At 43.4% G+C, this 26,154-nt stretch overlaps 1 long non-coding RNA gene across 3 annotated transcripts in view; it reads left to right on the forward strand.

Annotated features, from left to right (window-relative positions):
• Positions 1–6,957: 6,957 nt before the first annotated feature.
• LOC308597873 overlaps positions 6,958–26,154 on the forward strand; it is a 31,090-nt gene continuing 11,893 nt past the window's right edge. For 2 of the 3 annotated variants that reach the window (XR_014013236.1, XR_014013237.1), the window contains exons 1-3: positions 6,958–7,069; positions 13,286–13,335; positions 24,836–25,042. This is a non-coding gene — a long non-coding RNA (uncharacterized lncRNA). The remainder of the gene's footprint in view (positions 7,070–13,285; positions 13,336–24,835; positions 25,043–26,154) is intronic. The other variant, XR_014013238.1, reaches the window with a different exon arrangement.

A 26,154-nucleotide genomic window follows, 5' to 3' on the forward strand; every position in this document is an offset into this window, starting at 1 on the left:
TCAACTGTCAAAACCACAGAAATGGCAGTATAGCTTCCTGGTTCGCAGCAGCCTTTTCTGCATGGGGTCTTGAATCCGATATATGACTGCATGGATTAAAAATGGCCAGTTGCATGCATGAACTGATTCTCATTATGTAATTGCCTTGTCTTCCTAGGCTCTGAATAGTGAATTGTTTTATGCCTGATGTTTAGTCAGGTAAACTGTGTATCTGTAAGGAGCAGACTGTTGCTGACCAATCAGGCACTAATGTCTTTCATGGGATTTGGCAATGCAGTTTTTTTGGGGAAAAGAAAGTAAGCTCACAAATTCAGCAAAGTGCTTTCTGGAAGATTGACCCTAGTCTGCAAAGCGTTGGTCCTGCCTTCTGTCCTCACACAACCCCATCGCCATGTTTCATTTGCCAGTCCCTACCCTGCTCCAATCCCTATAACTATGATATATGTCTATTGTAGGTAGCAAGCCTAATAAGAAAGACTTGTACCATAAATTGTACCTTGGAATAGATGGATCAGCCTATTTTCATTCTTTGTCAGTTTCACATGAGTTTAGTTATGTCTCTTCTGGCTGGATTTTGGAATCAGTGGCGTAGCGTGGGTTGTCAGCACCCAGGGCAAGGCAAGTAATTTGTGCCCCCTAACCCGTGGATTTGCGCCCCCTAACCCTAACTCCCAGATGTTGCACCCGGTGCACCCGGGCCCCCTGCACCCCCCACGCTACGCCACTGGCGAGCGCCTCCTAAGCATGTGCAGAGTGCCTCCCTCCGCCCCCGCCACGCGGAGCTCAGCCTGCGTGTGGGCAGGCCCTTTGCGTCACGCGCGCTTGGCAATCCCTGGCACCTCTCCTCTCCTCTCTCTCTCCCTAGAGAAATGAAGCAGTGACCCGACAAGGAGTAGCAAAGGATGGGCGTGTTTCGTCCCTGATCCGGATGAGATCAAGGCGCCGGCAACGGGAAGGAGGCGGGGGAGAAGCAGGAGCAGGCCAGCCGGGGCTGCTCCAGACCCCCCCATCTCTCCCATCGCCGCTGGAGGGGTCATGGAGGCACTGAGCCCGGGAGGCGGGTAGCCAGCCAGGGCGCACCTACCCAACCTCGCCGCGCCCAGGCACACTGCTCTCTCCAGCTTCCTCCCGGCCGGGCCAGTGGCTCCACCTCTTCCTTTGCCTCTTTGAGCCACTTAATTCCCAGCAAGCGATTAGCAGGCTTGGATCGGATCCTGCGGCAGGCGGAGCCTCCACCTCCTCCTCCTTCCGGCTTTGCTGCTGCTGCTGTGCGGCTCTTTTCCCTCCACCGACGGCGCGCTGTGCCTTGGAGAGGTTCCCGCTTCCTCGAGGGGGGCCGGCCAAATGGAAACAACGACCACCCACCGCAAACAAGCCTCGATTGCTTGTCCCTTCCCTCTGGACTCGCGTCCCCCCCAGATGTTGCGCCCGGTGCGGCCGGCACCCCTGGAACCCCCCACGCTACGCCACTGTTTGGAATATATATTTTTAATGCACAGAAGATTCACGTGTATATTGTATGCATTTTTGCATGCAGATTTCTCTTTAAAAATGTGCCTGTTTCTCTCATGAATTATGCAATTTTATACACTTAAAAAACAACACCCCTGCATTGCAAACTTCAGGGACATGCACGCTCAAATTGTTCACTGTTCATCTGCTTATATGCCCGAGAATGGTGAATAAGGTCTGTTAACTTTAAAATGCAGACCAAACAAAATCATCACTAATTGCACCATGTTCAGTACAATGTTAGCCCTCAAACCCTTTTGGCCAACCCTGAAGAGATGCTTCCAGTCAGTGCATTTAATAGTGAGCTAGATGGATCAATGACTTTACTTGCTATAAGGCAGCTTCCTCCCAGGAAGGCTAAGAAAACTCTTGGATGTGAAGCTTGAAACCATGCTGTGCAAGCACATTGCATTATTTCAATTTGCTTTTTTAAGCCAAATAAATGAGTTGTGTGTGTGTTTTAAAAAATGCTAATGCGTTTCTTTTTAAATCTAATTTTGCTTTACTGTAATGCAGAAGGATATTTCCAATAATTGTGTCCCAGATAATTTGCAGATTATTGCAATGGGCACGATGTCCTCAGAACCTCAGCAATGGCTGTGGCTTTCAGATTTCAATACAAAAGAGACATGCTGTACCAGGTCTCCATGTGGCAGGGAAGGAGGATCGTAAAACCCACTTCTCTCTCATTATTGAAATTAACATTCATTGATTGCATGTGCCCAACGCAGCACTCAGGCATTCAGTGCACATCAGAAACAAATTTGAAAATTAATGATATCACTTCTAAGGCATGAATCCCAATAAAGGCAATTGGAAAAAGGAACGAGAAAACAAAACTTTGTGTATTCACTGGTGTTTCTTCAACACAGAGAGAGAGAGAGAGAGAGAGAGAGAGAGAGAGAGAAGAGCACATGAAATATTGACAACAACATCACTGGCCAAAGGACTTATTCTTTGTTCTAAGGTACATTACCAGTCCTTCTATGTTAAATCTTGGCGAAAGTCTAATAGAATCAGATTGACATTTGAGAGCAGGCTGCACTAAAATAAGTAGTGAAGGATAACAGAACAGAAAGGTAAAAAGGTTTTGACTCCACAATATCACTTCAAACGGGGAGCACGAAGAATGCAATCATAAACCCACTTATTGGGGAGTAAGTCTCAATGAATATAGTGTGGCTTACTTCTAAGTAAACATGTGTAGATTGTGCTACATGCCAGGTCCAATCTGTGCATGTAGATGGTGCTACACATTATGGATTTTTTTTGTTTGTCCAATCACATTAAAATGCAGAGCTTTCTTTACTGTGGCATTGCAGAATGTTCTAGAGGCAGACACTTTCCTAACCCACTCTTCTGACAGCTAGTTAAGCTAAATAATCAGGGTGAGGTTTTTTGGGTGGTGAGGGTGGTTTGGACTAGGTTGCCCTCATACAACCATATACAGCATATATGAAAGGAAAAGCAAAAGAATGGAATGTACACTTAAAATACCAGATGACGGAATGATTTAGCCTGTGTACAAAAAATGTCTGCAAGCAAAATATTTTCAAGCTTGAGCTACGCCAAGGCTCCTCGGACAATATTTTGGGGAAGGGTAATAGCTCAGTGAAGGGATGCGGGTGGCACTGTGGGTTAAACCACAGAGCCTAGGAGTTGCTGATCAGAAGGTCGGCGGTTTGAATCCCCGCGACGGGGTAAGCTCCCGTTGCTCGGTCCCTGATCCTGCCAACTTAGCAGTTCAAAAGTACATCAAAAGTGCAAGTAGATAAATAGGTACCATTCAGGCGGGAAGGTAAACAGCGTTTCCATGTGCTGCTCTGGTTCGCCAGAAGCGGCTTAGTCATGCTGGCCACATGACCCGGAAGCTGTACGCCGGCTCCCTCGGCCAATAAAGCGAGATGAGCGCCACAACCCCAGAGTCGGCCACAACTGGATCTAATGGTCAGGGGTCCCTTTACCTTTACTAATAGCTCAGTGGTAGTTCACCTGCCTTGCATGCAAAATGTCTTGCATTCAACACCCTGACCTTGCTATGGACCTCAGTTGGTTGCCTGTTGAAGGGGCCTGGTAGGAATTATCCCATTTGGCAGATTGGCACCAGTCACTTGGTCTTCGCCTAATCATCACAACTTTGTAAGGTTTGGCATTGGAAAAGCTTGTCTATGGGAGGGGAGGTTGTGGCCATCACCTGCCCCTCCCCTTTAAGGTTATTCGATTAAAGGAATCCAGGGGTTGTGGTTCCTGTCCGAAGCCTTGGTAGAGGCTTGAGCCATGGCACGACCTCTCTGGTGACCCTGAGGGGAGCTCCAAGTTTATGTACATCAACAGGGCTTCCCCCTACTGGTGGTTAACCCTTGTGAGACTCCCTGCATGGTGGGCAGGAGCCAGATATAGTCGGTTTGGGTCCAATGCCTAAGCCAATACCATTCACATTCTGTAACCAATACATTTGTGGCCTTTATTAGCCCATTAGCCTAAAATACTGGTGTCCACGTGTCTTATTCATCAAATGGGGGGGGGCAGGGCCTTGACACGCAATACCTAGCTAGGAGGACCAATTGTCTGACTAGGTATAAGGCAGCTTCCTATTGTCCCACAGTTGTAGAGCAGCCACTGAGAAAGCTTCTATCCATGCCATTGCAACTGTAGAGATACAGTTATCGACAGAATGTAGAGTCAATATGTCAAATCTTTCACACAAGATAAAATTGAAAGCCGTGGTGAGATCTCATAGGATCAGTAGCAAATCAAGATCAACAGAATCAAAAGCTGCAGCAAGAGCATACAATAGGATCAGCTGGGTAAAATGTCATCTCTCGTTCCAAGGTTGAAAACATGAACCAAAGCCATCATAGTCTCAGCGCTAAATCCAGATCAAAAGCCAAAACTATCTTCAGGAGTATCTAAAGCTGCACAAGCTGTGTGTGTGTGTGTGTGTGTGTGTGTGAGAGAGAGAGAGAGAGAGAGAGAGAGAGAGAGAGAGAGAGAACGAGAGACAGAGAGAACAAAGATACAGAGAGAACGAGAGACAGAGAAATGGAGTGCTGCCTGTCTAAGGTTGCAAACATAAACACATTTATTGGACGTTATCCCCACTGAACACAGTGAGGTAATATTCTGAGTAAACAGGCAGAATATCAAGTAGCAAGTCAATTTTTCTTTCCCAAGCATATGTTTAGTTACAGCAGATTTAAGGCTGCTTGATCTGCTCTCTCCCTTGCCCTCCATGAGGCATTGGCAAATCCAGCCAATACATGACCCAGCATATCTCAGCTGATTTTTATGAATCAGAATGGACCTAGGTCCAGGTTGTAATGATCAGTTTTGTTTCAATACAGTGGGCAACACAGATCATTGTAAATTCTTGAAATGGAATTCATTTTTTTAAAATGTATCTCTTCCACCCATATAGAGATATGGGATTTTCAGTTTAGGAAAAACGTTGAGCAAAGTGGTGATTTGATAGAGGTTCACTTTGCCCCATCAAAAAATAAATATTGTGGAACCCCCATTTTCGCTTCACATTAACCTTGGGTATTAGGCTAAAATATGATAAATGGAACAATGTCAACCAGTAGGATTCATGGCTATGTTGGGATTTCAACTGGTTTATTTATCCCTGGTTTAAGTCCACCTGCCTTTATATTATAGCACACTGGCTCTAAGTGAACAATCAGTTCCTTTCCTGTCCTTCCTACATAGTTAAGAAATAGGACAGTTTTGGATTATACAATGTATTCTCATGGCCCTTTTTTCATATAGTAACCATTGATGTAAAAACATGTGTTTGTTTTACGGTGACAGAGTAATGGCCTTGTCAGTCGATAAATGAATGAACATTCAGATTGAGTTGCTGTATTCAACTTACGCTTCTGAGGACCAAACACCAGACAAAATGTCACAAATGTGCTTGTGGTTGATAGAAACCAAACTCAATTTACAAAGCAACCATATGCATACCTACTCAGAAGCCTTACTGAGTTCAGTGGGGCTCACCCATGCAAGCTGGTATAGGATTGCAGGCTTCGAGTAGTGGCCTCAGTCATTTGGAGAGCCTAGGACAAGGTCCTGCCAAATAACAGCCCTTTAACTCCCTTTGCGTGTGTACATGAAGTCATGGTGTCTTAAAACTGCTCTGCTTTGGCTAGATCATGACCAATATTATTGGAGTGGAATGGAAGATTATTTTGAATGGTACCCACATAATAATCTTTCCTTGTGTCATTTCTTATTTTTAATTCATATCCCTGAAAGTCAGGGGGTGAGGTGTAAATTTCCAAGAATGATTTATAGAACAAGATAATTAGCTAGAGGTGACATACTTGAGTTTATTATGCCGGAGACCGGAGATTCTTTGTACCACACAGTGCAGGTGACTTTTCCAAGGTTGCGCTACCAGTGAGTGATTGCATAATGAGTGATATGAGCTGTCATCCATCCTTTCCATAATTTGCAAAGCCCTGGCGTTCACAGAGTTCTGAGAACACAAAGCAATGAATGAGATATTAAACCATCTAATCCTTTCCTCCCTAATCCCTCCCCCCATCCAGTGCTTGCTTGAAAACAATGGTAATGAAGGGTAGGGATTTTGTGGTTTGATGCAGGCTCCCTGTGGTATTTCTTTGAAATGCTGAGACGCTGGAGCTTGCTCTCCCTTTCTTGTTTAGCCCAGTTTAGCAAAAAGAAAACAAAACAAAAAACCCTTCTTGCTCATCATAACCACAAGACTCCAAGGAGAAACACGAAGCGGTGTAGCTTTAAAGGTCTCATTAATTTCCTTTGTACTCCAAACCTGGAACATTAGAAATTGTGATAGCGCAGATTCTATTCCAAAGTCAAAAATTCACTCCAATTATCCCACTATTTACATCAAAGAGAGCCTGAAAGGGATGCACACGAGAATTACATTCTTGTGCTGAAAAATTAATACATCGTTGACACTGACCCATTTTCCTGGCTTATGAATTTTTCAAGCTTTTCTGACTTGTAAGACAGATCCATGCTTAAACTTGTTTCGGGATATTGTCCCTTGAAAGATTAAAGAGCAAGGCCTGTTGTTCCTTTAGAGGACTGATAATGCAGAAAATAAAATATATTTTTAAAATGGTCTTCGCAATGCCAATGTCTAGACTATTTAAATCTCAAGCACTTGTTTCAACAAGGAGGCAAATTGAGTACAAATGCACATATGAGTTCAGTTACACAAAATAGCATTTACATCATGATAGCATTCTATAAGACAAAGGCTGAATCTACACTTAGAGATCTGTAACATCTCAGTCACTCTGAATCAGGCTTCCTCAACCTCGGCCCTCCAGATGTTTTTGGCCTACAACTCCCATGATCCCTAGCTAGCAGGACCAGTGGTCGGGGATGATGGGAATTGTAGTCTCAAAACATCTGGAGGGCCAAGGTTGAGGAAGCCTGCTCTGAATCCTCATGACACAATAGTCAACTCACTGCATTCCCATGAATCCTACCTCATGATTCCAATATTCTCCTGACCCAATTTGTGAGGTTTCTTCCCATCTCTTGTGCCTAATGTAGGTAAGTGACACATGATTCTTATGATGGGAGTGGATGATTTCTACAATTTCATGAGGACTTTCCTCAAACACACAATTGACTCTGTTTTAGGAATGGGTAAATATGCCAGTTTCAGTTTCTCTTTCTGATTTTTTCCAAAGTTAAAATTGGTTATCCACATTTCCACATAGCGTTCTGGAAGCTTCTCTGTGTGAAAGAAATAAGCAAAAGCTGGCTTAAATTGGTTCGGTTATCTCTTTCAGTCAAGGTCATGCTGACTATAAAAGTGGGGCCAGAAGGAGCCGGGGCTTCACTTTCTCTTTCTATCTCTTTTCCTTCTGGTGTGGTGTTCTGTACGCAGTATGCTTAGTGTTAAGGTTTATACTTATTATAAGTTATTGTAAGTTTAAGTTAAGTCTGCTGCAACTGGATTTCTTATGGGCAGTGCCAACCCTGAATGTATTGGACGCGACCATTATGCTCATTTGCCTTCACTAGCAGTAAAGCTCTGCTGGATGAAATATTACAGCAATTGCCTCTAGTCCATTTTTTGGAAATCCTGCAAAGTGTTTAAGTTTTACTCTGCCAATTTTTACTCTGGATCAATATTGAGTAAAATTTCAATGACAGCCTAACAGTGCCATGACACCAGGCCATCCCTCTCTAGGAGTAGGTGTTTCTTTTGGTTTTTTTTTTAAAAGTAAAGGATCCCTGGACAGTTAAGTCCAGTAAAAGGCAACTGTGGGGTTGTGGTGTTTATATCACTTCAGGCTGAGGAAGCTGGCGTTTGTCCACAGACAGCTTTCTGGGTCATGTGCCAGCATGACTAAACCATTTCTAGCGCAATGGGATCCCACAACAGAAGCCAGAGCACACGGAACATTGTTTACCTTCCCGCAACAGCAGTACCTATTTATCTACTTGCACCAGCGTTCTTTTGAACTTCTAGGTTGGCAGGAGCTGGGACAGAGCAACAGGAGCTCACCCCATCGTGGGGATTCGAACCGCCGACCTTCCGATCGGCAAGCCCAAGAGGTTCAGTGGTTTAGAACCCGCGTAGGTGATGAAGCAGACAAAGCTGGTAGAAGGCACTCCTAGCTGCAGAGGACACTTGGGTGACATTTGGGAGTTTCCCTAAGCTAAACACTTGTTTTTTCAGAGGAAGTGGAACCACTTCCAGATCAGGCAATTTGCCTATCTCCTGGACATGGGTACCACCCACCCACAACCTCCATCTTTCTTGGTTTCAAGCTTTCACAGCCTCTCTCAATTCACATCCTAATTTACCATATCAGTGATCCCATCCAATCCCATCCAGTGAGAAGGAAGGATGTTTCCAAGGTCCACAGTCTTCAGAAGAGATTTCAAAATTTAATTCAGGATTCCTTTTAAAACATTATTCATTCATTATTCCCGCATGCCTTTGTTGTTGCCCTTATTGGTTATAAACTGCATTTGGGGGTCCTTTTAAGGGCTGGAAGGCGGTGTGCAGGTATTTTCAATGAATAAAGGAAAAAGAAATCATTATATATGATTTGTGCCAAGCGCTAGGTGAGCCAAAAAAGCAAGTGCCATGTTTTGCTAAGCAGATTCTATGTTAGGAACATTTAATATTTGTCCGTAAGATTTCATCACAGCCACTTTTGGAGAGGTGTTTTTGATATATTAAAATTGATTAGATTGTTTTGACAGCTTTACTTCTGCTCGGAGATTCTTACTGTTGCTTTTCTGCAGTAATCAATCTCTAGTCTGAAAGATTGTGGGTTGGGAAGGAGGGGGCGAGAGCTTTGCAAGATGCCAAAAATCATATGAAGCAAAATGAAACACAGTGTGGTTGTCTACTTAGTTCTCCAACTACTCTCCCCCCCCCACACCCCAAGAAAGAAAACAGCCAGCTCAGCCACAAAATCAATGGCTTTGGATATATGACCTCTGGCTGGCTGAGAAGACTAAAACCAAATGTGGGATTAGGTAGGACAAGACATGGAAATTGTCAAATGTAGTAGATCCTCCTTTTCAAGAGTCAGCAGGATGACTTGAAAAATTAACTAAAAATAAGTTATGTATAGCATCACCATACACATACCTAAATAAATGGAAAGCATATGTTACAATCTATACAACCTCCTGCAGTTCTGGTTATAAAGGGAGGCAGAAAAGTGCTGAGTATATAAAAATGGTGGAGAATTTGTTACATTTGTCTCCCCCACTGACCAACAAATGAATTTTATATGAAACATACACTAGACTTTCACTGTCCCATATGTGACCCCGCCTTTTACAGGAAATAATCAGTTTAGAGCTCATAATGTATGGAATATTAAGCATTTTCCATAACAAGGCATGGTGATGGAAGAATCAAGTTGATAAGTGTGTCCTGAGCTATAAATTTGCTATAGCCATTTCATTCTCATATATATATATATATATATGTGTGTGTGTGTGTGTATGTGTGTGTGTGTGCAATGGAAAAGATTGCTGGTTGCTGGAACATACACCAACTTTCAATTCCCAATTCCCTGATTTTATTAAATGCATTGCTTACATTCCGAAAAGTCAAGAAAATATTTGCTTTCTCCAGGTTCTCTAGGTTGGCCTAGATGACCCTAATAGTCCCTTCCAACTCTACAGGTCTGTGATTCTGTGATTCTACTCAGTTTTCTTGTAGCTAAAGAGACTGTATGCAGTGTGTAGGCAATATGAATCAATAGTGAAGACCTAGCAGGAACATTGCTAAGTATGTCTTTAACAGTTCATTCAGATGGTCACATAAACAGTGTAATATTGTGGAATTCAAGTAATACCGCAGCAGCAACTGAGGTATTCTGATTAGAAAAAAATACCCCATAGTGAATGAAATAAGGGTTTTGTCCATACTGGAACAAAATGTGGGTATGCATTTGCCTGTCTCTTCATTAATACTGGGGACCCTTCCTCCTTCAAATTTGGTGGGTTTTAAAAAATGGATAGGATGTGGGGGGGGGGAACCCGATATTTAAAGAGGGAAAGATAATACTAATGGGGAATATTAATGGGGAAATGGGCAGTTGCAGATCCACACGAACAACCCAAGTTTTCCATCCACCCATCCACTCGCTTAGTTCTTTGGGTTAGAAAAATATCATCCCTCAGAGAAAATATTCATGCAAGTGCATGAAGATTCACACAACTGAGTGTTGCATGTAGTTTGGCCACGATACACACAGTTTTAAAGACTGGATTCAAAGCTTGCAGCTCCACCTTAAACACTGAAGATTTCCAACACAGATAGCATTTCTGTGTAATTAAAGAAGAAGACTAATATATAGAACATTGTGTGAAAACACTGTTGGCTCCAGATTTTTAATTTTTTTTGGAGGCGGGGAGAGGGATCCTTGGAAAAGATCCCCTATGTGGTCCCCACATCTTGTCCACCATTCCTCTCCCTCTCTGGCCCAATTCTTGAGAAGAAAAGGTCAACTAGGTCAGGAGGAAGGTCAACTGCTGGTCCTCCTCCTTGCTCACATATTTACTTGCAAGTGTCAATAGTGGGAAGGGCAGCAGTGCCAGTGGTGGTGGATGTTTCATTTGGAGAAATGGATCACTGCCTTATGAACCCCAATCTGCTCTCAGTCAGCTCCCACCAGCCTGTCAGCTTCCTCCTCATGGGCCTCAGTGTTGCCCTAGTAGAACTTAGCAGGCAGTTAGAGGATAGGGACACAACTTGAATTAGTTGGCTCTGCCATTCATTAGCTCTCGCCCTACCTACTATTGGTCTCTCTGCCTTCTGCCCTACCAGTCCCAATGAGCAATGATCACTACTGACTCGGCTGATCAGCTGTGGGTACCATGATGATATATGGGGCCTGGTAGATGCCTGATGACACAAACTCCCAACAACCTCTACAGGAGAATAGTAGAGAGTTACTCTTCTGTAGACATCGTTTACATGTAATGAAAAGCCGGGGCCTTTTGCAGGCGCACTTGCAATGAAACAGAGATTTCAGTGTCGTACATGAGAACTTACACATGGCTTTGTGTGGGAAATATTTCATGTCCGATGTAGGTTTCGGATAGTCATTGGAGGGTTATATTCAGGGTTAGGCAAGGACCGCAAGCTGAGGGGATTATAGGAAACTGACAGATTTTCTGACAGAGGGCAACCTTCCAAACTGATTTATCGAAGAAATAAATTAGTTGACTGCACTGTGCTTTATTAAGTGGAACATTTTTCAGCTTTTGACATTTTGAAATTGGTATCAGCCACAAATGTTTTCCTAGCAAAGAGGACATGAAAGTTGCTCCGGTTAAGTTAAGGGTCCATGTTTTATTTTCTATTTCCATGCAGCAGACACTTTCAAACAGCACCAAGCCAAAATGAGGTGTGTGTGTGTGTGTGTGTGTGTGTGTGTGTGTGTGTGTGTGTGTAAAGACACAGTGTGTGGGTATGTTATGTGAATATTTTTACCATTTTTATGTATGTTGATTTTGTACAGCCATTCATGCTTCCCCCTCACTGGATGTGAAAGGGATGTTGAAAACCAATCCCATTTCAGAATACTGAAAAGGTCAAGGTAGTATACTTGATAAATATATGAGACGTTTATAACATTTTTGGTATCTAATTTTCATGTCTTGCACAGCATTAATCTTATCGAAAAGATGAACCATTCTAATGAGAACTGGAAATAGTATAAATCTGGCACATTCCCTTGCATAATTTTTAGACTGTAGAGGTGCGAAACTCACCTTAGCTGGCATATATTGTTTCTGTGTTAACAAAAGTGTAAGAGTGATGCTAAATTGTAAGCATATTTCTTCATCCAAATGAAGGCTAATTTTACCACTGCAAAGGCTTGTAAGCTATTTTCATTTCTGTATATGGCAGATCAACTGTTTGGAGGATTTTTCGATGCTCAAGTTCAAGTAAGATATGTAATTTTAGTAAAAGGAACAACTCCCTTGTTCAACACACTGAATACAAAACATTTAAGTACTCTGAGGTCCATAGGTTCTGAGGAACACTGTGTTTCTTTGGGAAGGTGGGGAATGCCGTATTGCAGACGCCACCATCCCAAGATGCATGCACAAAAATTCAAAATCTCAAAATCACAGAGAGCTTTTGCCCGAGCGTGTAATGTTGGATCCACAATTTGGCCTGCTGGTTATGATTTCAGGCTGCGTAAGTTCTCCTAGCTGTGTGGAACAGCTAGAAAGGATATCAGCTGGCACACACTTTCAGAATCAGGCTGCAGTTGTCCCTGGGAGGACTGGACATGATGGAGTACTGCCTCTCTTCTGAACTTTGAAGATGGATGGCTGCTGCCACAAGTAAATCAAGGGGTTGAATTGTGCACCATTCCATCCCATTCTTCCACAGTCTATTCCCATCCACAAGGTGTTCAGCAACAGCACCTAGAACTTGTTAATGGGCAGAAAAAAGTTAAAAGGCAGCCCCGGGACATCTCATAAAATGTGAGTGGTTTTTTTTTTTTTTAAAGCAAATTTTCATGCAAGGATTTTTTTAAAGTCTGAATATAGAAAGCTTCCTTATACTGAACCAGACCATTGGTCCACTTAGTTCAGTATTATCCACAATGACTAGAAGTGGTTCTCTTGGGTTTCAGACACAAGCCATTCTCAATCCTACCTGGAGTCACTTAGGATTTTTGCACCCAGAGCAGAGACTTTACCACTGAGCTAAGGCTTTTTCCCAATGGCAAGGTTGTGTGTACCAGTTGTGTGTCAAGCTTCTCCCCTCCTGTTTTTGGTGAATGCTGTATGGATATCCTCATCAGAAGATTTGATGGTGCACTTAGGGCAAAAGTTGAACACTTTGCATAGCAATAGAGATGGCCACTGTTGCATCAGGAACGGAGCAGATGATGTGACTCAGTGACGGAACAAAATCTGATAAATTTTGCCCTTATGTGATCTTATAAACTCTGGCAGCAAACTACTGGGGGCATTGGTTACAAATGTCAGATAATATGCCAGAGTTAGAGGAAGCTGTGAATCTTTTGGAACATATTTGTCTCAACGTTATTGGAAGGGCTTTATTTTTTTTTCTTCGTTAATAAGCTTTGTGCTGCTTTTGTATTAAAAATAAGCTGCTTCTTGTGAATGAAAAGTGATGATACTTACATTTCTTTTGATCTTGACAAAGGCCACAATCCTTTTGAACGCTTTATAGTTTATTTGGCTTCTCTCTCTCTCTCTCTCTCTCTCTCTCTCTCTCTCTCTCTCTCTCTCTCTCTGGTAGTCCTGAGTAGTGGATATATCACATCTAATTCTCTTGAAACTCGGCCAAAGGTCAGTCTGGTGCGGGAGTGATACAGGATTAATGTGTCAGTAAATTGCTCATCACTGCTTGACATGAGAAATAGCAGGACTGACAGAGTGCTGGCAGATGATCCTTTAGCCAAGGAAGTTTCAACTGAAGGGGATTAAGACTAAGGCTAAGCCTTATGAGACTTTGACTATGCCACATTGAAAGAGAGAGCCCTGCCCTTTGTCTTTATATGTAGACAGCTTTCCCCTAAATTGTGCCTTGTTTCAATGCATTCAAGCCCTTGCAACTGGAGAAAGTGTAGCCCAAGCTTTCTCTGTGACACTTTTTAGCATCTGTGCCAATTATCTCTCCTTAAGAGATTTTTGGGGTGGGGTGGGAGGTTCTGAATGCCTGCTGTCAATAAATCCATCATTGTTGCCACAGGAGGGCACTGGCAGTAAATATGAACCTGAGGGTAGCAGTAGGTGACTTTATTTTCCCATTATAATATGATTTTACCCCATGGTTGTAAGGAGCCAGTTATATCAAATCACACATCAGGTTGAGGAAAGTGAGCAGTGTGGGAGCAAATTTGTAATGAAGAAAGAGTGAAACGTTGTTTTATATTGATTTTAGAACAGTTGGCCAAATAGTAGGGGGGTATTTGAAAAAGCCATTAAAAGTGTATGGAGGTCTTATGGAGGAACTGGATAGGTGTGGGAAACCTGTGACTCTCTAGATATTACTGGACTACAACTCTTAGCAAACCAGCCATTGGCCATGTTGGTTGGGGTTGATGAGTTAGAGTTCCCCGACACGTTCCCCAGCTCTGAACCAAGGGATGAAGCAGGCGAACACTAGATTTGTTGTGGACCAACACGGCTACAATTCTAAGTAAATCGCATTGAAATTAGTTCTGAATCAAGGTGGTAAGGATTATGTGGTAAGGTTGATTCTGGAGACTAGGAACTCATGATTTAAAATGGTGATATGAAGGTCACAAAAAATCTCTTTGCAGTTAGGTGGCCCATGGACTGTAGGTTAGCCGCCCTGCTCTAATCAGACTGCGTAGTTGACATTTCTTAAATCATCCCATTGTGGGATCCAGCTATATGTGGATCTCATCCTGAAAGGATGGAAAGAAAACAGTAATGACATCTGAAGATTGCAGGTAATGCCTCTGAAGTTTATGTTCCTTTCCACAGTCCAGCAGCTTAAGACTCATTGTTTTCAGGGGGACTTGCACAGGGAGCTGTATCCTGGATAAGACTGAAAAGGGCAATAGTAGGTTCATGATCCAGCGATCTGTGTGCACATTACTTTGGGTACCCATATCTCTGAATCCATGGTTTAAAGCCATGGTTTTCCCAGTAGTGATGTATGGAAGTGAGAGCTGGACCATAAAGAAGGCTGATCGCCGAAGAATTGATGCTTTTGAATTATGGTGCTGGAGGAGACTCTTGAGAGTCTCATGGACTGCAAGAAGATCAAACCTATCTATTCTTAAGGGAATCAGCCCTGAGTGCTCACTGGAAGAACAGATCGTGAAGCTGAGGCTCCAATACTTTGGCCACCTCATGAGAAGAGAAGACTCCCTGGAAAAGCCCCTGATGTTGGGAAAGATGGAGGGCACAAGGAGAAGGGGACGACAGAGGACAAGATGGTTGGACAGTGTTCTCAAAGCTACCAGCATGAGTTTGACCAAGCTGCAGGAGGCAGTGGAAGACAGGAGTGCCTGGTGTGCTCTGGTCCATGGGGTCATGAAGAGTCGGACACGACTAAACGACTAAACAACAACAAATCTCTGAATCACGACCATAGACTTGCATGTGCCATTCTGCTTGGCTGTAGAGATGGAAAGATTAGGTGGTGAGATGTATTCCATTGGCTCAGCAGAGAGATCAGCTGCCATTTGGGTCTTCCCTCCCTCCCGAACTGTTTCCATTCCATGTGATAATCATAGAAACAAAAAGCTGTATTGGTTTTAGACAAACAAATTGTGTTTTGCGTGAAACTTGACATCGTAATTCATGCAACAACAAGACCCGTGCCGTCTTTTATAAAGGAAGAGTGGGGCCTATTTACAGATTTAGATTACATATGAAAGTTGGGTATGAGGCAGGCAAGTACAATCCCCTCCCTCTTTTCATATAAATCTACCTAGGCCCCCAAATCATCACCTGAAGCCCTTCTTCATGTGCCTCCTCAATGGGCGGTCCAGAAGATGGCAACAACAGAATGGGTGTTTTCTGCAGTGGCTTCCAGTTTGTGAAATGCTCTCCCCAGGGAGGTCCACCTGGTGCCTTCAGTATAAATCCTTAGGTGCTAATGTTCCTTTTCAACTGGATCTTTGGCTGATTAACACCCAACACCCTTTTAAACATGTTGTGGGAGGGGAAATTCTTAGTTTTCTTTTTATTTGAATTATGTATTATTAATATTTTTGTTATATCCTATTTTTATGTTGTGAACTGACCTGAGATCTAAGAAAGAAGGGCAGTATACAAGTTTAATAAAGAATAATAATAATTCACAGTTAGAGGTAGGGGAGAAATTCACTTCAGGTCTCATCTGGAGCCAGACCTACCAAATTTGTACCTTCCAAAGCAAGATGGGAACTGAAGCACAGCCATCCTTAAAAAATTGTGCTTAACTGAATTTTGCTACGCAGTTTGCCAGCCAAGCAATGTTTACGAAAATGCATAGACTAGGATAAAGTGTGCACAAAAAATGGATATATTGGTGAAAATAATAAACCAAAATGGATCATATTAGGTTAATATTCTGGTAACCAATGAAAAGGCCCATATGTTGTGTGGAAAGTCCTGACTCCTACAAAAAAAATTGTAAAATATAATAAAAATGACATGAAAGCAACCCTTAAGCAGATTTTGGCTGTGAATGCATAGGGAAATGTCCTAACCATTTTATTTGAGAGGAAAGTTTTCCTCACAATTAATTACTTATAAGTGTTATCAGATCACTAAAAGCATCAGCATTGTGAAATATGCTTCCTAATTTGGACATGCTTGCTGAACAAAGAGGCTACTAACAGGAAGAAATGCATTTGAAGTGTTCCAGGAGTGGCCATGTGTCCTGCTTTAAAGCCCTCTATTTCAAGGGCTGTCTGATTTAAAGAAACGTAAGAAAGGAGTGCAGAGTTCCTGAAGCTGCCTGTCAACAGCCCAAACTTCATTCACTATACCAGACTGATTCATTATTATACCTTCTCTCTTCAGGTGATTTTTTTCTAGTCACACAATATTTTTCCTAGTCCTGTAATAACATGCGTAGACCTGCATCCCATTATGGGCTGACTGAAAATGAAGACAAGTACATATTACTATAGAGAACCTTTGCGTGTTAAAGTGGACCTTATAGATATAATTGTCAAAATAAAAAATAAAAATAAAAATTGTCCAGTAGCACCTTATAGACTAACTGAGTTTGTTCTGGTATGAGCTTTCGTGTGCATGCACACTTCTTCAGATACACTGAAGCAGAAGTCACCACACCCTTATATATAGTGGGAGGGTGGGGTATTTCTCAGAAGAGCAGGAGGAGATGGGTGATTGGCTCAATGGGTATGGTAAACCTGTTGACTACTTATAGGTAGGTAGCCATGTTGGTCTGCCATAGTCAAAACAAAATAAAAAAATTCCTTCCAGTAGCACCTTAGAGACCAACTAAGTTTGTTATTGGTATGAGCTTTCGTGTGCATGCAGATTCTGAAGAAGTGTGCATAAAGCTCATACCAGTAACAAACTTAGTTGGTCCCTAAAGTGCTACTGGAATGATTTTGTTGTTGTTGTTGTTTCTGTTGACTACTGTTAATGACGGTTAATGACTGCAATTAGTCCTACAGGAAAAAGCAAGGGATAGTATGCAGATGCTTATAGGTAATTGTCATGAATTTATTTATGGACAAAAGAGAGCACTTCTTTACACCATGCAAGATGTAATTATGGTACCCTAGACAAATACATGGATGATGGATGATGATTCAGTGGCTACCAACCATGATGGCTATGTTCTGTCTCCACATTTGGGGACAATATGCCTCTAAATCAGTGTTTCCCAACCACTGTTCCGCCACGAGATGTTGCCTGGTGTGCCACGAGATGTTGCCTGGAGGGAGGCGGGCGAGTCGGGCGGCGAGAGGCGGGGCGGCGGCGGCGAGGAGAGGCCGCCCAGCGTGGGGCTCTCGCCGTCTGCCTGCCTGGCTGCCTGCGAGCTCGGCGGGCAGCGCCTCCGTCCGCAGCGCCTGCCTCGCGGCTCTCATTCCCTGCCCCTGCCAAAGCTCACCCAGCCAAGCCGCGCTCTCCTTCCTGCCTCGTTTTGCTGCCTCCTCCCCCCCATCCCCAAAGCTTGGAGGTTCCCCGGCAAGGGGGAGGGGAAAAAATTGAAACTTACACTTTCGTGCGTCCCTCCTGGTGTGACGCTGCGCGCTGACGTCACGGGGCTGTAATGGTGGTGTGCCTCGAGATTTTTTTCATCAAACAAGTGTGCCTTTGCCCAAAAAAGGTTGGGAAACACTGCTCTAAATAACAGTTACTGAGAACCACAGGTGGGGTGAGTGCTGTTGCACTAGGTTATGCTTGTGGGCTTCCTATGGCATCTGCTTGGCCACTGTAAGAACAGGATGTTAGAGTAGGTGGGCCTTGATCCAGTAGGACTCTTCTTATTTTCTCAGTGGACTACTGTGTTTATTCAGGGTTTGGTCCATGTATTTTATATTCTGTTAAAAAGAGTGCATCTGGTTGATCAGATGAATCTTCAAATCAGTACAAAGATCCTTTTTGATGGAGTATTTTGGAAGTAGTAGAGGAAATAAGTGTTTTGAAAAATAGATAGGACTAGGGGTGGGAAATAACTTGTCTGGCACTCGTGAGCAGAAGGAAGTTTGAAGCCAAGGGTAAAAGAAGCCACACACATAAAAACCCACACGGTAAAAAATGATCAGGCAAGAAGCTTTAGAAAAGGAGGAAGAAACAAAGACTTAGATGGATTTTTAAACCACCAAGGAAGCAATGCTGGGTTGTTGAAAGCATAAGTGATAAAAGCTGAATTGTTGCTGAATACACAAAGAAGCCACTAATGGAAATCAAAGAGCAAAAGGTGGGCCAGAGTCTCAGGGTATTTATTTAAACCATATCAGCATTGGACATAACCCAGTCTTTGCTGAAGGTGCAGTGGATTTCCACAGGCCCCAAAGAGCAACACATCTTTTCCTCCAGAAGCTGGGTTGCATCAATGGTGGTTTCTGATGGTGATGCTCAATGTCTCATATGTGGTTCTCTCCTCCCCATATAATTCTCACAACAAAGCTATGAGGTAAGTTTGGCTGGGAAACAGTGTTTGGCCCAAGGGCACCCAGTGAGCCTTATGTACATGAAGTGTTATCACTGTGACATTTGCTCCAACTTTGTAGAGAGGAAAGTGGGACAATGTCTATTGGTTTTGTGTCTCTAACAGGCCATACATTTGGAAGAATATCTGCAGAGCCTGTATTTGCATGCAGCCTAACCCTGAAATGCAGAACCCTGCATGATCAGAGTTCACTGTCTCTAGCAGAGCTGATATTTCTCTGAGGGGTTGCCACCACAGACTACCTGAATGAACCACAGTTGGAGAACCCCTGATCTCATTATACACAGTCTTGCCTCATATTTCCCAAAGTACACACAGAAACACCCACCCACCTCAGCTACTTCTTGTCCAGTCAAATCCTTATTCCAGTGGTTTTCAACCAATGTGCCATGGCACCTTCAGGTGCCTTGAATGATGCTCAGGGGTGCCACAGGTAACACTGGACTCTGTCCCTCTTTCCTTCCCTCCTCTGATGCCATCTTGCATCTCTGCCTTCCAAAGGCTTGCACAGCTGTTTGTTGCAGCAGCTACAGCTACAAGCTCTGCAGGCAAATGGTGCCTCTGGGGCTGGCCAGGGGGTGCTAGTTGCCAGGAGCTGAGGTAGCCTTGGAGTAAGCAAGCAAGTGGGTGAGGCAGCCCAGCCAGGCAGTCTGCCAGGCCTTGCTGTTGGGAATGGACAGAGAAGTCCCAGGCCCCGGTAGGGCAGTGGGAGGAGGCATCTCTTTTGGGGGTGGGGTGGAGGCAAGCTCAGAGGCAGGGGCACTGGCAGCAGCTGCCCGGAGGACTCCCAAGGAGAGAGGAGAGGAAGCTGAGGGTACACTCCAAAAGGGAGGGTGATTTTAAAAAGGGTGAGGCTGCCAGCTCTGCAGGCAAGGGGTGACATAACTGGGCTCCTGAGCCACACAGTGGTACCGCAGAAAGAATGTAGTCAAGGAAGCCGTGCACTCCAAAAGGTTGAAAACCTCTGCCTTATACTATTATCACAGTGGCCAATTAGGTGCATTTAGCTAAAAACATTTCAGCTCCCCCGCTCTCTTTCACATACTTTTTCTCCCCCTCTTCTTCAACATAATTTTATTTGTATGCCACCTTTCCACAGTTCAAAGCATGCTCAAGGTGGTTTTTATATGTGCTAAAAGCCACCCAGTGTGGCTGGGGCAATCTGAACAGATGGGTGAGGTATAAATAATAAAATTCTTAGGGTTATTATTAATAATATTACAACATGAAAAACTACATAACTTCAACGCAACAAAAGTAGTTAGCAACAATAAATAAAACATTAAAAAACACAGAACCAAACTGAACAATTTCCACATAAATCATAAAGATCTAAAATAAAGATTTTTTTTAAAAAAGAAACAACGGCAAAAGGAGCAACAGCCCCTGCCCCCAAATAACACTGCAGCCCAAGAGTCTGTTCAGCAGCCTCAGCTTATGTAGCTGGAGTCTGTCCATCAGTCAGGGCCTTGGCCTCTCAGGCCTGATGGAAAAAGGCCTGCAATGTAGGGAGCAGGTCTTTCTGCACATATCTCTGTTCTCAGATCCCATCCTGCGGGCAAATAGTCCATTCAGAAGGGAAACTATTCTAACCATTAGCCCCTATTAGGGACATATCAACTGGTCGTCCTTGACTATTAGCAAGCCATCAGCTTAACAAAGCAGCCCTAACAATATGAAAGTAGAGAGGAATGGCATAACTGCAGGAAAAAAGTAGAATCAGGGATTCAGAGAGGCGATCAATATATGGAAAGGCAAGACAACTAGCAATGCTGATGAAAAGCAGCCATAAAGAGTAGGGTAGATAAAAGAGGGGTGCATAATAAGATAGCAGTAAATAGACAGATAAAAGGCAAAGTTCTGGCAGGTAGTAAGGAAGCAGTCAATAGGGGAGGGGAGCACAATTAATATGGCACATAATAAAGTGCAAATCAATGGGACAAAACTCAGCTAATTCAGCAAGAGGCAAAGGGTCAGGTAATATTAATAATGAGAACAACTACTAAAGCAAAGCCCTACTTTTCTATAGCTCACTGTAGATACATCAGAGAGATCACTTCATTTACTTGGTGACCTTGGGGGGGGCAGTCACCATTTCCAAATCAAACTTACCTCACAGGTTTGTTGCAAGGATTATATGGGAAGAGAGAAAACCACTTTCTTTGTTCTTGACTCACGTTCAGTGCCATCATTCACAACATCAGTAAAGTAAAATAATCCCTTTTACCTGACTCCACTATTCTTTTCAACCGCCAGCCCGAAATTTAACTGCCGCTTTGTTGTGTGTCAGTTATGTGTACCCACATAACTAAACCACATGACTAAACCACCTAGCCTTTTGGGCTTGACGATCGTAAGGTCAGCAGTTCAAGTCTGTGCCATGGGCTCAGATCCCGTTGTCTATGCCCAGGGGGTGCAACTTCAGGCCTTCCTTTCTATGTCTGGAGCATTAAACACCCAGTAGTTCTGTGCCCTGTGTAAATTCTTGGGTAGGCTTTTTCAGTTATTTCATCCTGTAAACATTGTTGTGCAAGGGGCCCCAGCAAGCCCTGCTGCTGCAAAACAAAACAAACAAACAAACAAACAAACAAACATTTGTTTCCTCCTTTACAGCAGGATACAATGGAGCTAGATTCTGTTATTAGTTGCTGAAGTTTTATCTGGGTACATCACACATATTTAATCCCAAAGCATCTCTGTGAGAAAGCCAACAATGCAATGCTATTGTTCCGGTTTCTTATTCATTGTGTTAGCGTCTACATCTTCATTCAGAGCTATTTTCCATGCTTATGAATTTTCGCACCCCAGGATTATATATCTTTAACATTTATCTCAAAATTGCCATATAAAAATAATGATGTTGGAGAAAAAGGTGGAGAGAAGCCCACCGACGGGAAAGAGCTAAGCTGTGTGCTGTAAGCTGATTATTGGTAAGAGGACTGGAAGGTGAGACAGAATGTTTATTTCAGCATCTGGTATTAGGGAAATCTGAGTCATTCCATTGCTAGACTTTATTTTCATGTTTCTGATCACTGGTTCACACTCCCCCCCCCCTTCTCGCTGGTATCTGCCTTCATGAAATGAACCACACCTCCTGAAAGGTAAAGCCAGTGTCTCTATGGGAAGAGCAGAAGTTTCATGTGATTTTTTTGGGGGGTGGGAGTGGAATCCAGAAGAGATGGTGGAGGAGGAAGATGCAAGCCATGAGAAAAAAGGAAGGGGAAGGAAATGGGGCGCAGGAAGGGATGTAAGGAACACAGAAGCAAAGATGTGCATGGACCAGGGCAGGTTGGGAACAGTCCCATTTGCAATGGGATCAGGGGCTTATGGGAACCAGTTGGAGTGCAAATCATGAGACAGGAAACTGGGTTTGCATAGTTGTGGGTATGTGAAGTAGACATGGTCAAAACGGACAGCGGCGTAGCGTGAGTTGTCAGCACCCGGGGCAAGGCAAGTAATTTGCGCCCCCTAACCCGGGGCAAGGCAAGTAATTTGCGCCCCCCCAACCCCTAACCTGCGAGTTGCCGCTGGCGCTGCCGCCCAAACGACGACGCTTGCCCAGAGGAGGAGGGGGGCAGAGAGGCGAGGAAAATGCAACGGCCCAGCAGCTGCAGCAGCACCGGCGGAGGCGGGGCTGTGAGGAGGGGCTGCCTGGCGCGTCCTCCGCGGCAAGCGCTGAGAGCCGCTGCCTGCCGGGCGCCTTCAGCCCGGACGCGCGCACAGCTCGTCGGTTCCGCGAGACATGCGGCTCCGCTACAGCCTGCGCCCGAGGCTCTTCGGCGACTCCGGAGGCAGCGAGCGCGCCCTCCCCAGATGTTGCGCCCGGTGCGGCCTGCCCCCCTGGCACCCCCCACGCTACGCCACTGAAAACGGACACTTCGGTTTCTTTCATTTTTCCTTCTACACATTTCCAGGTCAGTTTTGTGACTTTTTATAAAATAAAATAAAATCATTGTGAAATTGATCAGTGTCCTAGTGCAAATTTATCCTAATATATATGGCTTAATGCATTTTGGTTTTTTTACATGTTTGAGCAAGGGGCTTCAATGAATGTACCGTGGTACCTCGGGTTACATACGCTTCAGGTTACAGACTCCGCTAACCCAGAAATAGTACTTCGGGTTAAGAACTTTGCTTCAGGATGAGAACATAAATCGTGCTCCGGCGGCATGGCAGCAGCAGGAGGCCCCATTAGCTAAAGTGGTGCTTCAGGTTACGAACAGTTTCAGGTTAAGAATGGACCTCCGGAACGAATTAATTACTTAACCTGAGGTACCACTGTAATGCATTTTGTATGTTACTTTCAGAAATGTGCACATTTTAGCCTAGTAAGTGCATTTTGTACTCCTGGCTGGACTACTGCACTGCAAAATTTCGCTTTCAGGTTGCATATTGTTTCAGGAATGGGCTCATCCACACTTCCATTAGTGTTGCAATATGTAGGCACAGGTCCATGCTTTGGGTGCTGAAATGGAACAAATACTAAAACTACACTGACATTTGTTCCGATTCAGCAGTGGGTTATCTCAATGGGGCAACCCTCCCAACCCCCCTTGCTTTTACCTGGATCTGTGCTTGGATCTACCTGGATCTGTGCCTACAAACCACTGCACAAATGGAAGTCCAGATGAGCCCAGTGCAAATTAAGTAAATTCGCATTTAAATGTGAACTTAACCAAACATATTTCCCATTCCTAGTATGAAAGAAGCTCACAACTTCCTAGATCTGCTGTGGCAGAAATGTTTGCCCAGTATGGAAGGGATGTGTTTATTTTTTTATTCTTTTAATGGATTCCTGCTAAGCCAGTCCTACATCCAGACATAGGGTAGAAGAAATACAGATTTAGTGGGAGAGAAAACTCCTGGAGAAAATGAAGCAGGAGTGATGGGGAAAGGGCCTGGGGGCCTCCCTTCACACCAGTTGATGTACCCAAGACATTTCACAGACTTTTCACTAGTCGTTTTGTAAAACTTACAGAGCAAGAAGGAAACGACATGAGAGAAACCCTAATATCCCAGGGCTAGCTTTGTCACTTATACTGATAGCTTGCGATGATGCTTCATTAACTAGTGCAAACGCTATAACATGATAAAGCTGCTGTCTCTATTACTGTTGCTATAGCTCAGAGAAGGTTGAATGGGCAACTATCATACTATCTGTTTTTGTCGACTAAACCCAGGATATGTGGCTATGGAAAGCGCTCTTCTTTCTTCGGTTCTTCACTTCCCCTCCTTCCTAAATTGTCCAAAACCCTCTTGACAATCCCCTAAAAGTGCACGTTCTTAATTTTGCATTTTCAATAATGGTTTTAGACTGTATTTATTGTAAGCCGCCAAAAGAACTTTATGTTGCTGGTGAAGTGTTTGACGGAAAGAAAAGCTCATGCACCACCTATAGCCACATTGCAACGAATAAGGTAAGATGGAATCTGAACCCACCAAAATTAGAAAGAAATTATTAAGCACTTTGAGAAAGAGGCTTTCAGGGAAAGGAGAAGTTCTGAAAAATTGGAGGCTGTGATTTGGTACAGTACTAGCTCCATCATTCCTTTTTAGTTTAATGACAGCACAAAAACACAAGCTACTGTTCCTTAATTTAGTGAGAAGGTGCAAAATATTGAACTTCAGTAGTGATTGGGTTCACTGCTGGGGTTCTGAGGCCCATCTTGAATGTTTAGAAAGCAAAAAGTGTGGTATTTTAAGATAATTCATTATTATTATTATCTTTCTGTATGTCATATTAACTATAGCAATGTTCTCCACATAAGACAAACAGGCACATTTTTTTAGGCAAAGGGATTTGTGCTCTTGGCATGCATACCTATTTTTATAGCACCTTGTAATATATTGCAACCATTTCGTGTATAGAACCTGTGAGCTAGCCAGAGATAACAGATGCTCCGGAGACCATTCTTAAAATGTTCCTCCCGCTGACATACAAATCACTCTTTTTATCTCGAGATATATATATAAAATCTGAATTTTAACCAAATCTGTCAAGGTTCCTCAAGAGTTAAGCTTCTTATGTAAGCTTGAATCTGCATTATTCTTTTGTTCACAACTTGGAGAATAGATGTAAATTTTAGACGATTAGCTACTTTTGACTGACACATTCCATTTGCTACATTTTGCACATCTTGCATTATTGTTTCCACACCTTTTTGTTGGCAGATCAGCCTACAAAAGACCAGCCAAGATATTTGGAGTCTATGAATTCTATTCACACAGAGAGGTTACCATAGAAATGAAAGAGAGATCTCATTTACACATCTCGGCAGTGCATCTTCTGACAGCTGTGGTTGACACATTTGGTAGCAACATTTCTGAAAGATTTATCTTCCAGAAAAAAGGAAACTGAGCACACTGCTAGATAAAGAGGTAAATGATTTTATAATTCCCCATGTTTTCCTCATATGCCCCTCACATGCCCAGCCTCCTCCATTGGTAGATGAAAGATGAAACTGAAGACCCCCTTTATATTGTTCTGTTCAGTATCCCAAGATCTCGGATCCTCCCCATATGCTATACAAGCCTAATTGTTACTCCTAGTTTGAGATGAGCAACACAGACATCTTCAGTAGTTTTTCTTTTTCTGTGGAGACTGGTCATGTATCCCAATGTCCGGGCTGCCATATTTTGTTAGAGAAATGCAATATTCCCCTTAGTTAGGGTATCCATTGTGATTGTAGGTTGTGAGTGAAATGTAAGTTGTAGGAGAAGACATTGTGATGAAGTATATCACCTCCTTATGATGAGGCTGAAGATTACTGTTACACCATTCAGTCTTCAATCCCAAGCTCTCCAGTCCTTTTTACACTCTTACTCATATTTTGTTATGTATGGGTAGCATAGACATCACTGGATATAAGCTGGATATACACACACCATATGCCTACAAATATACATCCAAAGAAAAGCATAGCTCATATTTGAATGCCATATTTTTCACTACTGTGGTTCTAGAATGCATATCTCCTTTTCACAACACCCCAAATAGCATACCCTCCAACATTTCTCTGGTGAAAATAGGGACATCCTATTTCATACCCTCCAACATTTCTCTGATAACAATAGAGGTTTCCACTCCAACATTTCTCAGGCGAAGATAGGGATGGCCTAAAGAAAAGTAGGATATTCTGGGATTAAATCAGAAACTGGGATGGATTCTGTAAATCTGGGACTGTCCTCGGAAAATAGGTACAGTTGGAGGGTCAGAAAGAACTTCGTGGCTTACCCTTGCAGAAGGGCCACAACTCCCGCTAGAAAGTGGAGCTGCACTAATGCAAATAGCAGAATGCCACATTTTAAATCATCTGCAAAGGCCCTAAGCAAGGGTCACGTCAACAATTTTCTTCTTTCCCCCAAAGCAATATAGCAGAATTTCAAGCCTTCCAGTACAGTATGCTGCCTCCCAATCCTTTCAAAGATGTTACTGGGCACGAAACAGCACGGTGGGGAGCATGTGCAGATTAGTTCCGTAAATGAAAAGC

The sequence above is a fragment of the Podarcis bocagei genome (genome assembly GCF_964188305.1).
Source record: "Podarcis bocagei genome assembly, chromosome: 11".
Taxonomy (NCBI): domain Eukaryota; kingdom Metazoa; phylum Chordata; class Lepidosauria; order Squamata; family Lacertidae; genus Podarcis; species Podarcis bocagei.